A 14,110-nucleotide genomic window follows, 5' to 3' on the forward strand; every position below is an offset into this window, starting at 1 on the left:
AGGTTCTCCGGTTCGATTCCCGGCTGGGCTGCCTTCTGTGAGGAGTTTGCATGTTCTCCCTGCGTTCGCGTGGGTTTCCTCCGGGTACTCCAGTTTCCTCCCACATTCTAAAAACATGCTTCTGGAGCATTTCTCCCCGGGCCTCCACTGAAAACAGGATCTGTGGAACCTAGTCGGACTTTCCCGGTCAACAAATAATAAATAAAATAAAAAAAATAAGTTGCATAAACTTCTCCATGGTACGATGAATGTCTAAAGTGCCACAAGTACTTGCATTTACTTTTATGGTATATCAAATTAATTTTTTAAACCGAAGGTGTAAGAAGGATTTTGCAGACCTGAACCTTTGGTGTTTGATGGCAGTGTTGCAGAGAACTGGCATGTACTTGAACAAGAATATGATATTTTCATAGCGGCTGAACATTCTGATAAAGATTCATGCACCCGAGCATTTATACTTCTCAATTTAGTTGGCTCAGAGGCCATTGAGTGAGAACATTCTTTTGTATATGCACCTGCTGTGTATGTGGGAGAGGGAGAAAACTGCCGTATTATTGCTCAAGAAGAGACACGGGAAGACCCAGACTGTTTAAAACTTAAATTCAGGGAACTGTGTAACCCTCAGACAAATATAATGAAGGAAAGGTTCATAGATTAGTACTAAGCTAAGTGCCCTTGTGAGACATATTAAGCCTAGCCAATTATCCCTTGTGAGACTCAAACCTTGCACTTTGTGTTTGTAAGGCAAACACCTTAACCATTAGGCCACCCTCCCAACCCCTTGATTGCATAAATTTAATACAAGGAATCAAAAGCATGGTGAAACTATTGAAGCATATATTACTGATTTACGAAATAAAGCAAAAACATGCACATTTGGGGATTTGTAAGATGATTTAATGAAAGGCCATCTTGTGTGCGGTATAAAGAATGATACAGTGAGGACAATTCTACTGCATCATAGTGAATTAACACTGAGCAAAGCTATTGAAGTTTGCCAGATACATGAGCTCATAGAAGAACATACGAATATGCTTGCTGTAACTGTTACTACAAATGATGATAGTGTGCAACTAGGGTTACCAGATACCTGTGAACCCAAAGGAAGACACCAAAGGTCATAAAGGAGGACAAAGTCATGATAAAGGAAGACAAAGGAGAATGCATCCTGTTCTGCTCACGAAAGACAGTGTAGTGCTGCTACAAATAATTCAGAATTATTGCAGAACTTCTTTAAACCCAACATGAAATGCATCCTTTCTTTTTTATGTAACAGCTGATGACATTGTAACATTTTATGGGGTTTTGAAATACTGTACAGCTTTCATGCTTACATTTAATATTACTAATATGAAGTCACATACTTTATTTTCATGGCTGAGAAGTTAGCTGCACATAAAAGGCCTCACATATATTTATCTCAAGAGCAAGTTTGTTTTCATCTGCTAACATAATACATACATATATAATCAGATCCTTCATTACATGTAATATGGACTATACCATTTATAGGGGACTTGTCTATGTGATCTTATTCTAAAATTTCTATTGGTATATTTTATAAGCCAAATTTCAATTTAATAGTTTAGATATACTGAGAAAAACTGTGGGCAGTGTCATTTGATTCATTTAGTTTAATTCAACAGCAAAAACACTATTGAAACCGTAGTCAAACAAAATGCCTCTATTTGCTCAAGTGAAACTAATTTCTACTCTTATTTCAGGAATTTTGGAAAGGACATTTTTTTTCATTTTAAAAGTAGTTTGGGATGCGTTGGTGCATCCTGCACTGATTTTGTTATTCTAAGCTGTAGCAGTTGTTTTTTGTTGAAAGTGGCATTTGCCATTTCTCTGTGGTTCTTCAAAGGTGGAATATTTGTACTTGCATAAGAGACTATGAGGAGTGGAGGGGAGTATGCCACTTGCCAAAAAAAAAAATGTACAACTTTTGGTGAAACTGCATTCCTCCGTAGAGTAAAGCAGTTCTAGCTGTTTTGTTTCATTCACAATTCTCAATTTTTTACATTACTTTATACAACAGAGAGTGACAAATATGTTAATGAGGAGACTTCACTCAAAAAAAATGACAGTCTGTGATAGGGAGATCTAATTCTTAAAATAACATTCCTTAACATCCTGATAATGGAACAACTTGTGTTAGAGTTAACCAGAGATAGTTACGTTCTGCACACTGCTGTCTGTAACACCAGTAAAAAAGCACTAAAACACAAGCTGTTTCAAGGACACCACAGCACAAAGCTGTTGTTAAAGAAACAAATAACCAACAAAGTGGTACCATGACGAAAACTGTTTTATTGCTTAAACAAAGAAAAAAAAAAACAGTTTAGTGTTCAAAACTTTCCATATATGCTTTTGTCCCGTACAAACATATAAGGGAGTTCATCAGAACTAAATTAGACTCCTCTTATAAATGCTCTTACACCTTATGTCACATATTATAATTAGTTCATTCAATAATGTTTAAAAATGATTTAAAAATTAACATAATGACAAAACTACATTTAATAAAGCAAACTTGCACTGGAATAAAACCTGTTGTTAAAAACACTTATCTAACCACTGTTAAAACATGACAGGAATGAATGCATTAGGCAGAAAATAAAAAAATAGGTCTGTACAATTATGTACAAAATGGCAAACCACCTGAATCATTCCAATCAAATATGAATTATAAAAATTACAAAGTTCATACATCCAACAAACATATTAAGAACATCAAAACTATTGATGTTAAAAATAATATACTAAATAGATAAACGAATATTCATTTTATGACAAACAATATATTATCCGCAGTAAAAACCAAACGGTGCTGGAAAGAGTTACCTCCAACAACAATTAAATGAACAGTAAAAAACAAAGCAGGAGGTAGCAGCCACAGCTATGGAGAATAACAGCTTTATTAGTAAAAGAGGTGAGTGCTTTTGTGGCACCAGCCACTTCATCAGACAATCAAAGAAGAGTAAAACACAGCATTTATACCAAGATTTTCATTGCCATCAACTACCCAATTAATCCTTAAAACCATATACCTAGTATAAAAAGTTTTATACCTTAGTGTGAAAAATTTTAAAAACTTAAAATTAAAAACAGCTTGACAAGGGCCTATTACCATTCTAGGGGACTGTGTAAGTCCAATTATTACTGATACGTTGGTTAACAAGGCTCTATCTAAAGCTAAAAACACTGCCTCCATGGGACCAGATGGTGTCCCAGGCTATGTCATACGCGAGCTCCAAAAGGAATTAACCCTGCATCTTAATACCCTGTTCAGTTTCAGCCTCTCCACAGGATATGTGCCCACAGAATGGCGCACGGCAATGGTGGTCCCACTACACAAGGGTGGGGCCACAACTGACCCTGGGAACTAGCGATCAATAAGCCTGACCAGTCTGATCTGTAAGGCTATGGAGTGAATCATTATGGAACCCATACATGGAGAGATTGGGAACCTCCAGTCGCTGGACCCCACAGAGTTCAGCTTCATCAAGGGCAGATCATGCCTCCTGAACCTGGTGGATTTCTTTGAGACAGTTACTCAGGCTATAGATAAGGGAAAGGAGGTACACACGGCTTACCTTGACCTTGCTAAAGCATTTGACACCATTACCCATTCAGGTATTATTGATAAGCTCACCAGCCTGGGCATAAACCCTTATGTCACAAGATGGATCGCAAACTGGCTCTCAGACAGATCTCATAAAGTAAGAGTAGTGGGATCTATGTCCGAATCCAGACCAGTAACAAGTGGCGTGCCTCAGGGCTCTGTCCTGGGGGCCCCTCCTGTTTGGCATATACTTCTCAGAAGTACAGGCAAGCACGGAAGGGCTGTGGCTGACTAAGTTTGCGGACGACTGCAAACTTGGTGTTATAATAGAGTCTCCGGCCGACATGGAGATCCTCCAGAAGGGCCTAAATGAGACTGATGCATGGTGTCAAAGCCATGGTCTCAAGCTAAATGCAAAAAAATGCATAGTAATCCCCTTTGGAAAAAACAGAGTAACCGCAAACTACAACATAGGAGGTAATCCCCTGAAATCTGAAGAAGAAATAAGGGCTCTAGGGACCCAAGTAGATAGTCAGCTTTCCTTTGATAACCATGTTGCCAAAGTGGTTAGAAAATCCTTCTATGTGACCCATCTGATCACGAAAGGGTTTGCATCAAGATCTAAGGATGTAATGGTGCCCCTCTACTCTTCCCTCATCAGACCCATTATTGAGTACAATGCATCAATTGGAATGTACCTGGCTAGACATCTCCAGCAGCTGGAGAGACCACAGAGGTACCTAACCAAGAGGATTACTGGCCTCAAACAGTTGCCCTATGCAGCACGATTAAAAAAGCTAAGACTGTTCTCTGTTGCACACCGTTTTCTCAGAGGCGATCTCTGTCTAACGTACAGAGCCATCTCCAACCCAGAATTGTTGAACATGCTCCATCTTAGCAAAACCAAATCTACTCGAGCTACACGCTCTAGGGATATAAACCTCAACACAACAATGAATAGAACATGCTGGAGGGATAGATTCCCTTCACAGAGACTTCCCTTACTATGGAACAGGGTCCCGAGCTACATAAGACAGAGCCCCTCACTGTCACTATCACTCTTCAAGAGGAACCTTGATGAGTGGATGGGTAACAGAAAGTTCACACCGGGGATCACACCAACAGCACTAATAGATAGGGGCCAAGGGTACTAGCTGCTAGTACAAGGGTCTAGGGAACTACTAAAGGGGCGGTGAATACCGCACAATGTGGCTGGGCTAATATATGGCTTCGGGCAGATAGCCCAGTACCAACCTACGAACCTATAATAGAAACAGCATATCACATCATACAACTTAATACATACAATATAAAAGTATAAAAATATATAAAAGTATCACAAAGTATAAAAGGTCGGGGGAAGGGGGGTACTACCTACTATTTCTTTAAATCTATATTTAGAAGAATGGGTTTAATATTAATTTTGTCATTCAGGCCTACCCCAATGTTAGCTCATAGCCTTATAATCCATTCTAGTTCCCTAGTTTCTACTCTATTCCTAACATCTCCACCTCTATTGTCGGTATAAACTTTATCTATTACTAAAAATAAAAATCTGTGTGTCTCATCATGGTCCCTCACATGCCTGGCTAAGGCATTTGTCTCTATTCCTCTGGTGATATCATATATATGTTCCCTCATCTGGTCTCTCAGCCTTCGCGTTGTCATTCCAACGTAGAAGGCAGGACAGACTGTGCAGTGTGCCAAGTATATAATATTCATACTGTCACAGTTACCTAATATTCTGAAGGTAAACTCCTTCTTTAGATCTGAATGTAGAAATCTACTTCCAGTGTCAAAGAAAGTGCAGTAATTACATTTACTGCAGGGGAAGATTCCATATCTGACTGCATTTTCTATTCTTCTTTCCATGGGTTGTGGTCCACATAATAATCTTTTTATAGATTTTTTATTCTTAAAAGCAAATCTCGGGGTCTCACCTACCAGCCATTTAACATCATCATCAGCACATAGTATATTCCAGTTTTTTCAATATACTTCCTGTAAAGATCTAATGTAGGGTTTGTCCTTAGAGAAACCCTGTCAGGATGGAAAATGATAAAAGGTTCCACAGCCATGAGTGCCTGTAACTCTGAGACTCGTCTAGCGGAGGTTATTGCTAGGAGCAGAGCTGTTTTCCAGGATAAGAATTTTATATCGGCTGCAGAGGCTGGCTCAAATGGAGGCAGTGTGAGTTTTTCCAAGGCATAGTTGAGGTTCCAAGCAGGTATTGGTGCTCTCCTTGGAGGTCTTATGTTTTTGGCCCCTCTGAGGTACTGCCTTAGCAATGGATGAGAAAAAATAGGTGGTTCTGTATTGTAATGAGCTGAAATGGCAGAGGCATTAATTTTAATTGATGAAAAGGAAAGGCCTTTATCCAGCATCTCAGTTAAGTATTGTAAAATCTGAGGAATATTTGGAACAGTCATGTCAATACCTATTGCCTAGTTCCAAGCACATAATCTCTTCCATTTTACTGCATAAGATTTTCTGGTGCTAGGCCTCCTGGCCTCCAAAACAACATCCATCACTGCTTTAGAGAGAGGTGTGTCTTGAATGGCTATATTATCCGCCATGCTGCCAGGTTTAAGGTCTTGAGTTGGCTGTGCAGTATCTGACTGTCTTGCTGGGTCAATAAGCGAGGAATTTGAGGTAATGTCCAAGCTGGGCAACGAGACAAGCTCTTTAGGATTGGGTACCAGTGCTTGCGGGGCCAGTCTGGGGCAATCAGTATAATTTTTGGCTTCTCTTGTCTGACCTTGAGGAGTACCTTGGGGAGGAGAGGCAGAGGAGGAAAGGCATATACTGTTAGGTTTTTCCAGCTGAAAGATAGAGCATCCACTTTCCATGCTTGCTTGTGATAAGTCCTTGTGCAGAATCTCTGTAGTTGGCAGTTGTGAGGGGAGGCAAATAGGTCTATGTCCCGGCATCCCCAGTTCCTTGTTATCATTCTGAAGACTTGTGGATCCAATTTCCACTCGTGGGGATCCATTAGGCTTCTACTTAGTTCGTCTGCCAGAGTATTTATCCTTCCTGGCAGGAATTGTGCTTGTAGATGTACTTGTCAGTGCTGTGTCCCACAAGTTCATGGCTAGTCTGCAGAGGAGGTAGGAATGCGTGCCCCCCTGCTTGTTTATGTACCACATGACTGTAGTATTGCCCATCTTTATCAGTAGTTGTCCTGGATGAAGTTGATCCTTGAAGGCTGTCAGGGCATTCTGAACAGCTAGCATCTCTTTTTGATTGATATGTAGATGCATTTGACTTGCGGACCATGTGCCTTGAATACATCTTCCTGCCATATGGGCCCCCCAGGCATAATCTGATGAATCTGTTGTCAATGTCTGTCTGGCTGTGGGTAAGGTGAATGGCTGTCCCGTGTTGAGGTGACAGGCTTTTGCCCACCATCGAAATTCCTGTTGCAGGCAGGGAATTAGGGTAATTATTGTTTCCAGGCTGTGGCAATGTTGAGTCCAAACACTTTTCAGATACCATTGAAGTTTCCTCATATGTAGTCTTGCATATGGAATTAGCAGTATGCAGGATTCCATGAAGCCCAAAGCCTGCAGAATTTTTCTTGCAGATAACTGGGTCTTTGTTGCCGACATTTTCAAATAAGTAGTCAGTTGTCTGTGTTTGTCTGGCATGAGATAAGCCATCTGGGCAGTGTATTTAAGCTTGCACCCAGGAATATTATCTCTTGAGAGGGTACGAGCTTTGATTTCTTTTCATTTACTGTGTACCCTAGACCTGTTAGCAATCTTTTTACAAACGCCAGATGCGGTAGTAGGATGTCCTTGTTCTCTGCTTGAATAAGGCAGTCGTCCAAGTAAGGATATATTGTATTCCTCTTTGTCTGCAAAATGCAATTACTGGTGCCAGGCATTTTGTGAAGACCCTGGGTGCAGTAGATAAGCCAAAGGGCAGTGCAGAGAATTGGTAGTGCATTGAGCCAGCTATAAATCTGAAGTATCTTCTGCATTATTGTCTGATTGGGACATGCAGGTATGCCACTTTTAGGTCTAAAACTCCAAAAAGTGGCAGAAAACAGTTTCCCCGAACTCGAGCAGAGAAGACAGCCAGAGAAGACAAAAAACTTCCTTTTTCACACAGGTTTATTTGCGATGAACCACACCAACACACAGAGCTCCAACAAAAGGTTAAGCGCTTTCATCTGGTGTATCCAGATTTCTTCAGAACCATTTGTCTCCAAATACAGATCACTTATAAATCAATTTTGGCGCCAAAAATCATTCAATAATTAAATTAATTACCTAATTTAAAATATAAAACATTTTAAAACAACCTTTAATAGGTTTAAATTGATTTATAAGTGATCTGTATTTGGAGACAAATGGTTCTGAAGAAATCTGGATACACCAGATGAAAGCGCTTAACCTTTTGTTGGAGCTCTGTGTGTTCATCAAATAAACCTGTGAAAAAAAGTTTTTGTCTTCTCTGGCTGTCTTCTCTGCTCGAGTTCAGGGAAACTGTTTTCTGCCACTTTTTGGAGTTCTAGTTGTGGATTTTAGCTATTTTTTACTTTTAGGTCTAAAGTCACAAGCCAAGCCTTCTTGCCCAGCATGGGCAGAAGCTGCTGCAGAGTTAATATTTTGAATTTTGGAATATCCAGGGATGTGTTTAGCATAGACAGGTCCAGTATTGGTCTCCAGGCTTTGTTCATTTTGGGTACCAAGAATAGCCTTGAGTAAAATCCTTGTCCCTGCTCTTGCTGTGGTACTTGCTGAATGGCTCTCATGTCCATGAGGGTTGAAACTTGTTTTTGTGCCTCTGCCCATTGATTGCGTGGCAGGTCTGGCATACCGTTTGGCCTTGGTAGGGTGTGAAAGTGGAACCTGTAGCCTTGACATACGATATTTAAGACACATTTGTCCTCGGTGATCATGTGCCAATTTTGTGAAAAAAGTGCTAGTTTTCCCCCCAAAGGAGCTGCCAGAAGATAAGTACTTGGTGCTGGCAGGGGAAAGTCATTGAGACTGTTTCCTGTATGGCTGTGATTTTTCCTCTCCGCTTTTGGAGGTAGAAACACCCTATTGTTTAGGCCTGTATGAGCCTTGGGGCTGTGATCTGCCTCTGGGGCATATGTATCTTCCTCTTTGTGGCCTGTCTGACACTGGAAAGGACCAATTCTTTGTAGGCCAGTTCCTGCTAAATCTGGGAGGCTGTACCTGTAAGAAATCCTTCACTGTTTGCATAGATTTAGCTTTGTCCTCCATTTTCTTCAACATGTCTTCTGCTTTAACACCAAACAAGGTATCATGTTGTAATGGAGCATCTAATAGCTTTGCTTTAACATGATCAGGCAGATTCTGTTCTTTTAACCAAGCATGCCTCCTAATGACAGAACCTGTAACAGCGGCCCTGCAGGAGGCCTCCAGAGAATCAAAATCACATTGCAAAGTATGCTTTCCAACTTGTTCAGCTGCATGCAATAAATCCTGCATTTCTTTATTTTCTGCACATTCTGAATTTGTTAACATTTTCTGCTTAAGCAGTGGCATAAGATATTGCTGATATTTAAGCATATGAAACTGGCAATTTAACGCTCTTACAGCCAAGGTAGCAGAAGTATAAATCTTTTTCCCCTATCTGTCCAGGGCCCCTGAATCCCTATCAGAGGGGATAGGGTTTTTTTGCAGTGGAAGCCTTGACCCCCTTGAGACTCTGAGAAATAGTTTCTGGGTCAGCAGCAGGGTTTTTGTAAAGAAATGTATGAGAATCAGGAACCCTGTAGTATCTGTCTGGCTTAACAGGAGCTGGTGGCAAAGAGTCAGGAGACAGACCGTACTCTGAAAATACATCATCTACAATGTCTAAAACAGGAGGAATAGCAAGGGGCCTGTGCTGGGGTAATAAAAGGAAGTCTCTGAGCCTTTTCTTGGATTCTGAGTAATCTTGGCTCTCCCAATGGAAATACTCCCTCATAGTATGCAGGGTCTCCCTAAAAGAATAATCCTCAGGAGGTGAGGCTGAAGGGATAGATTCTTCAGCATCAGAATCCTCATAGGGAGGAAGGGAAAATTCCTGTTCAGAAGAGGAATCAGAAGAAATGGAAACCTGATCTGAAGATTCATATTCTATCTTTTGCCTAGGCTTCTTATCAAGAGGGGGATGGGAACCCCAGATCAAAGTAATTAGGTCTTCGGCCATTTTAAGCATCTGTTTTTTAGGCATGGAGGCCTGTTCAGGAGAATGCTGTACTAGTTTCTTTGTCTTTAGAGCTGCTTTAGTCTTTGCCTTTGAAGCAGAAGATGGCTTTACATATAACTGTATAGGCCTGAAAACACCCTCAGAAGCCGATGCCTGCTCAGCGGCTCTGTACCCATCTGAGGGAACAGTTTCCGAGTGTCCAATACCTCGAGTTTCCAGTGGCCTAGTCGGCTCCACATGGGAGTCAGAAGCGGCCTGTGGCTCTGAGGTAGCGGGTGTCAGGGGCTGTTAAAGCGCCTCACTGAGAACCGGCAAACCGGCGACAGGCCTAATGGAAGCCTCGTCATCGGTTTTGGACCTGGGATGCCTGTCCTTTTATTTTTCTTTGCGCTTTTTATAAACTCCGGTAGTCGGCTGTTCCGACAGCATTATATAATTGAATCTTCTGCCAAAGTAATGAAATGCAAAATCATACCGACGCTTAATAGTGCGTTGGTTAAATCTAGAACAAAACCGACAACTAGCAACATCGTAGTCAGGGCCTAGGCAAGGAATGCAGTAAGAATGAAAATCCTTATGAGGTATTTACCTCCCACAAGAAATACAATTATTAACTTTTTCTGACATCGGTCTGGAGCAAGAAAAAAGTTTCCCCAACGGGGTACTTAACTTTAATGAAGACTTCGGATCTGGAATTCGAATTTGAAAATCTCAGGAGTCGGCCGACCGGCACTTGCGAGCTGCTTTTGCTTCGGGCACCGCGCGGCAAGAAAGACTGAAGAAAATGGCGTCGGCTGCATCTTTTATACCCCTGGCGCACTGACGTCAGGGAGGAAGCAACAGCAAACGATGCCAGACCTAGACTTTGGAACTTGGGCCGACTGCGGGTAGCCTGCCAGCAGGATAACCCAATTGTAATGACTGCAACAGTGAAACACGATAAACATCCTCTTGCTGTGAGGCAACAACGCTACCGCTACACCATACTCCTTTGATAATAAGGACATATTCTGATTGAGAGGATATAATTTAGCTCTGAAGTGTCTGTTAGTGAGGAAGTTTTTAAACCATGGAGAGATGTATGGGCTGATACCAATTTCAATTAATTTGTTTAGAGAAGATACTGGTTACTGAGGTCAATGGCTTTGTCAGGTCTATAAATAGGTCACCTGTAAGGAAGCCTTTATTAATGTTATCTTTTAGGGGCCAAAGTGCTGTCATAGCACTCTGTCCAGGCCAGAATCTGTACTGTTTGGAGGAGACTATGTGGTACTGCTGGATGTAGATTATTTTTTCTAGAAGTTTGTATAGAGTTGGAAGAATGGATATCAGATATAAGTAATAAGTGGTTGGTTTGCTTTGGAAGAGGATTAGAGTAGTTTTCCAAATTTATGTCATGATGTTTTATGTGAAACATAGATGATGTATAATGGTAAGAGGAATATATTGGTGATTATGCAGTGATAAGCACTTTATAGCAAGCATAAAGCACCATCCCAGTTAGGAACACTATTATTGCTGTTGTTGAGTTATCCCAATTACTTTTAATGTGACTAATTTTTAATTCTAAAATACTAAGTAAAAGGGTAACCAAACAGCTGTATGGTGCTTTTCTACTAGTGGTGGTGGGATTTCTTGATAAGGTAACATTTGGCAAGTCTGGTAAATAACTCAAAAGACTTGATTGTCTAAAAGTTCTAAAAATGCCTCCCAAACTTTTTCCATATTTTCTTGATCTAATAAAATAGCTTGATGTTACTTGACAACAACTTGTTATATGACAACAAACTGCTATACATTGTATATTATGAATATGGGATTCCAGTACAGAAGAGGTAATAGTAAGAGGTACTTGAAAATCTGTGACAATGATACTCAGTTCTGCACTCATAATATTATGTCTGCCTGCTTTGTGTTTATCTGATAGCTGTGCTCATTCCTCAAAATTAGGATCAAAAACTTTTATAACTGGCAAGATGGCTACACACTAACAGCTTAATTTCAGCTCTTCCAGCACAAAAACAGAAACATCATAAAAGAGAGCCAGTGAATTTGTCTTTTCAGGTAAATTTCATTAACTATATAGAAAGTGCATGGCCTGGATGCCAGCAGAAAAGAAAGTCAGAAAACCTGAAAGAAAAGCAATCACAAAAGGTGAGGCGATAACATAGGCTGAGAAGAATCCTGCAGCTGTTCATCAAAAAGCAGTTCAAGCTCCAGCTTTGGTGCAAAACATGACTTCCAGTAATATAACGGAAAAAGAAGTCAATGTGTTCAGAGTTGATTAAAATAAATGACAGATTGAAGGAGTATATCAGCTCAAACAACAAAAGGCTAGTATAAATGGAAGTAGCTTTAAACAGATATTCAAATGAGCTGATAGAAGTGTAAAAATTAGACGTGAAAATGAAGAAAAGGATGTCTGAGTATGAGATTACTCAAGAACAGATGTTTCAAAAAATGGTAGAATTATAGGGCAGTGCATGAAGGCAAAACCAGAGATTTTCTGCTGTACCAGAGAAACTGGAAGGAGCAGACTATATTCTTCCTCTTCTTCTTTCGGCTTTTCCTGGTTAGGGGTCGCCACAGTGGATCACCGTCAGCTCATGATTGGCAGTGGAGTTTTACAGTGTCAAGTTGCTGCACCACCGTGGACGCCCAAGGAGCAGACTATATTAATTTTATGAAAGCACAAACAAGCAATTGGACTAGTATTCTACAGCGGAAGTTGTTAATTGAAAGGGTACATCATGCATATGCTCCAAACCTTGTCATTAGAAAGCATCCCTGACTTGTAATAGTAAAGATACAATCTTACCAGCAAAAAGAGTTGATTCTGACAAATCTGTGGCATAAGGACAAAGTACTAAAAGTGGGAGACAGCAGAGTGTTTGTGGAGAATGATTACTCATTGTACACCAGACAGAAGAGGAGTAAATTTATTCCAGCAATCAGGCAATGTTGAGAAGCAGTTTGTGCTTTAAACCACCAGAAGGATGATCAAGTAGCTCCAGAACAAAAGTTTTATTTCAGTTGAGCACTTTCATCTGTTACAAGAACTAGACTTTATCAGAACAACATCAGTTAATTACGCTTCCCTTATGTACCCTCACCAATCAGGCACATTTCAATACATCATTACATTTAAAAACACGTCACCTAGCTTTAATATAAAATAGTTAAAATATTGTATAGTGTTTGTTTAAAAATACAAATATATAAATATCTAAATAAATTCATATAACAATTAAATTTAATATTTATAAAAAGCAACCATGCCTTTTCATTTTAATATAGTTCTTGTAACAGATGAAAGTGCACAACTGAAATAAAAGTTTTATTCGGGAGGACCTTGGTCATCTTTCTGGTTGTTTAAAGTACAAAATGTTGAGAAGCAGGTATGAGATTCAAGATGCTGTATCCAGCTTTTTCAGAATATTTTCTTCTGGATAGTCAAAATAATTTTTTGATGTGGAACATGGTAAGGAGGAAGTACAAAAGTTTGTCCAACAAAAAGTGAGTTATCAAACAGATAGGGAATATGCTTCTTATTCTTCTGAGATTCTGAGACTATACCCGTGAAACCTTTTTCAATATTCCAAAGGCAAATGCTTGAGAGATGGAAAAAAGCACAGGAGTTGACTAGCAGAACCAAGAGTGTGCTGGAAATGAACCAGAAACTTGGGAGATGGAGATCAGCAGGAAAAAAAAACCAGCAACTCAGAAACTGATGAATACATGTGGGATTACAAAGCATTAATTACTTTTGCAAAATATGACACAACAAGAAAACCTGGAAATATTGGACTTTTTTGAATTTAATAAAAACAGGAACCACAAACTTGTAAAGAATATCACCAGGATGAAAAGAAGCAGCTGACCACTTTGTAGAAAATCTATTTATTTAGTACTTTCGATCTTAGTAAAAGAACTTCATCAGAACCTCAGTTCTACATCTGGGAGTGGAATAAAGACAAGATAAAAACAGACAGCATTTTATGGGAGTAGAAGTACAGGCTGTACTGTGTATCTTAACATGGATAACTTTCATTATATATTAATTCAAGCCTGTGACTGTGGCTGTCAGCCTGGGACAATTGTTCCTATTATGAGGATTCAACTTTATTATTTGAAGATGTGCATCGTTTTGTGTGTTAGTATTAAGTTATTAGGTTCTGGGGTTGTTCTGGGGGGTGTTTTTTTTGAGAAGTTTCATTAAAGCAAAAAGCCTTGTAAGGTGTGATAAGGATTCAAATGGATATGTCAAGAAGGATCTAGTTTATATTGGCAAAAAACACATATGTGAAATTCAAACTGTCGAGACCGCTTTACTGAAATGACATGTTATTGAACACCTGGAGCATCACAATT

General features: G+C 39.8%; 1 protein-coding gene across 1 annotated transcript in view; it reads right to left on the reverse strand.

Moving 5' to 3' along the window:
- DNASE1L3 (deoxyribonuclease 1 like 3) overlaps positions 1–14,110 on the reverse strand; it is a 545,096-nt gene that overhangs the window by 213,561 nt on the left and 317,425 nt on the right. The gene's annotated exons all lie outside the window — the stretch shown is intronic.

The sequence above is a fragment of the Protopterus annectens genome, chromosome 7.part1 (genome assembly GCF_019279795.1).
Source record: "Protopterus annectens isolate FY-2018-M chromosome 7.part1, PAN1.0, whole genome shotgun sequence".
NCBI lineage: Eukaryota > Metazoa > Chordata > Ceratodontiformes > Protopteridae > Protopterus > Protopterus annectens.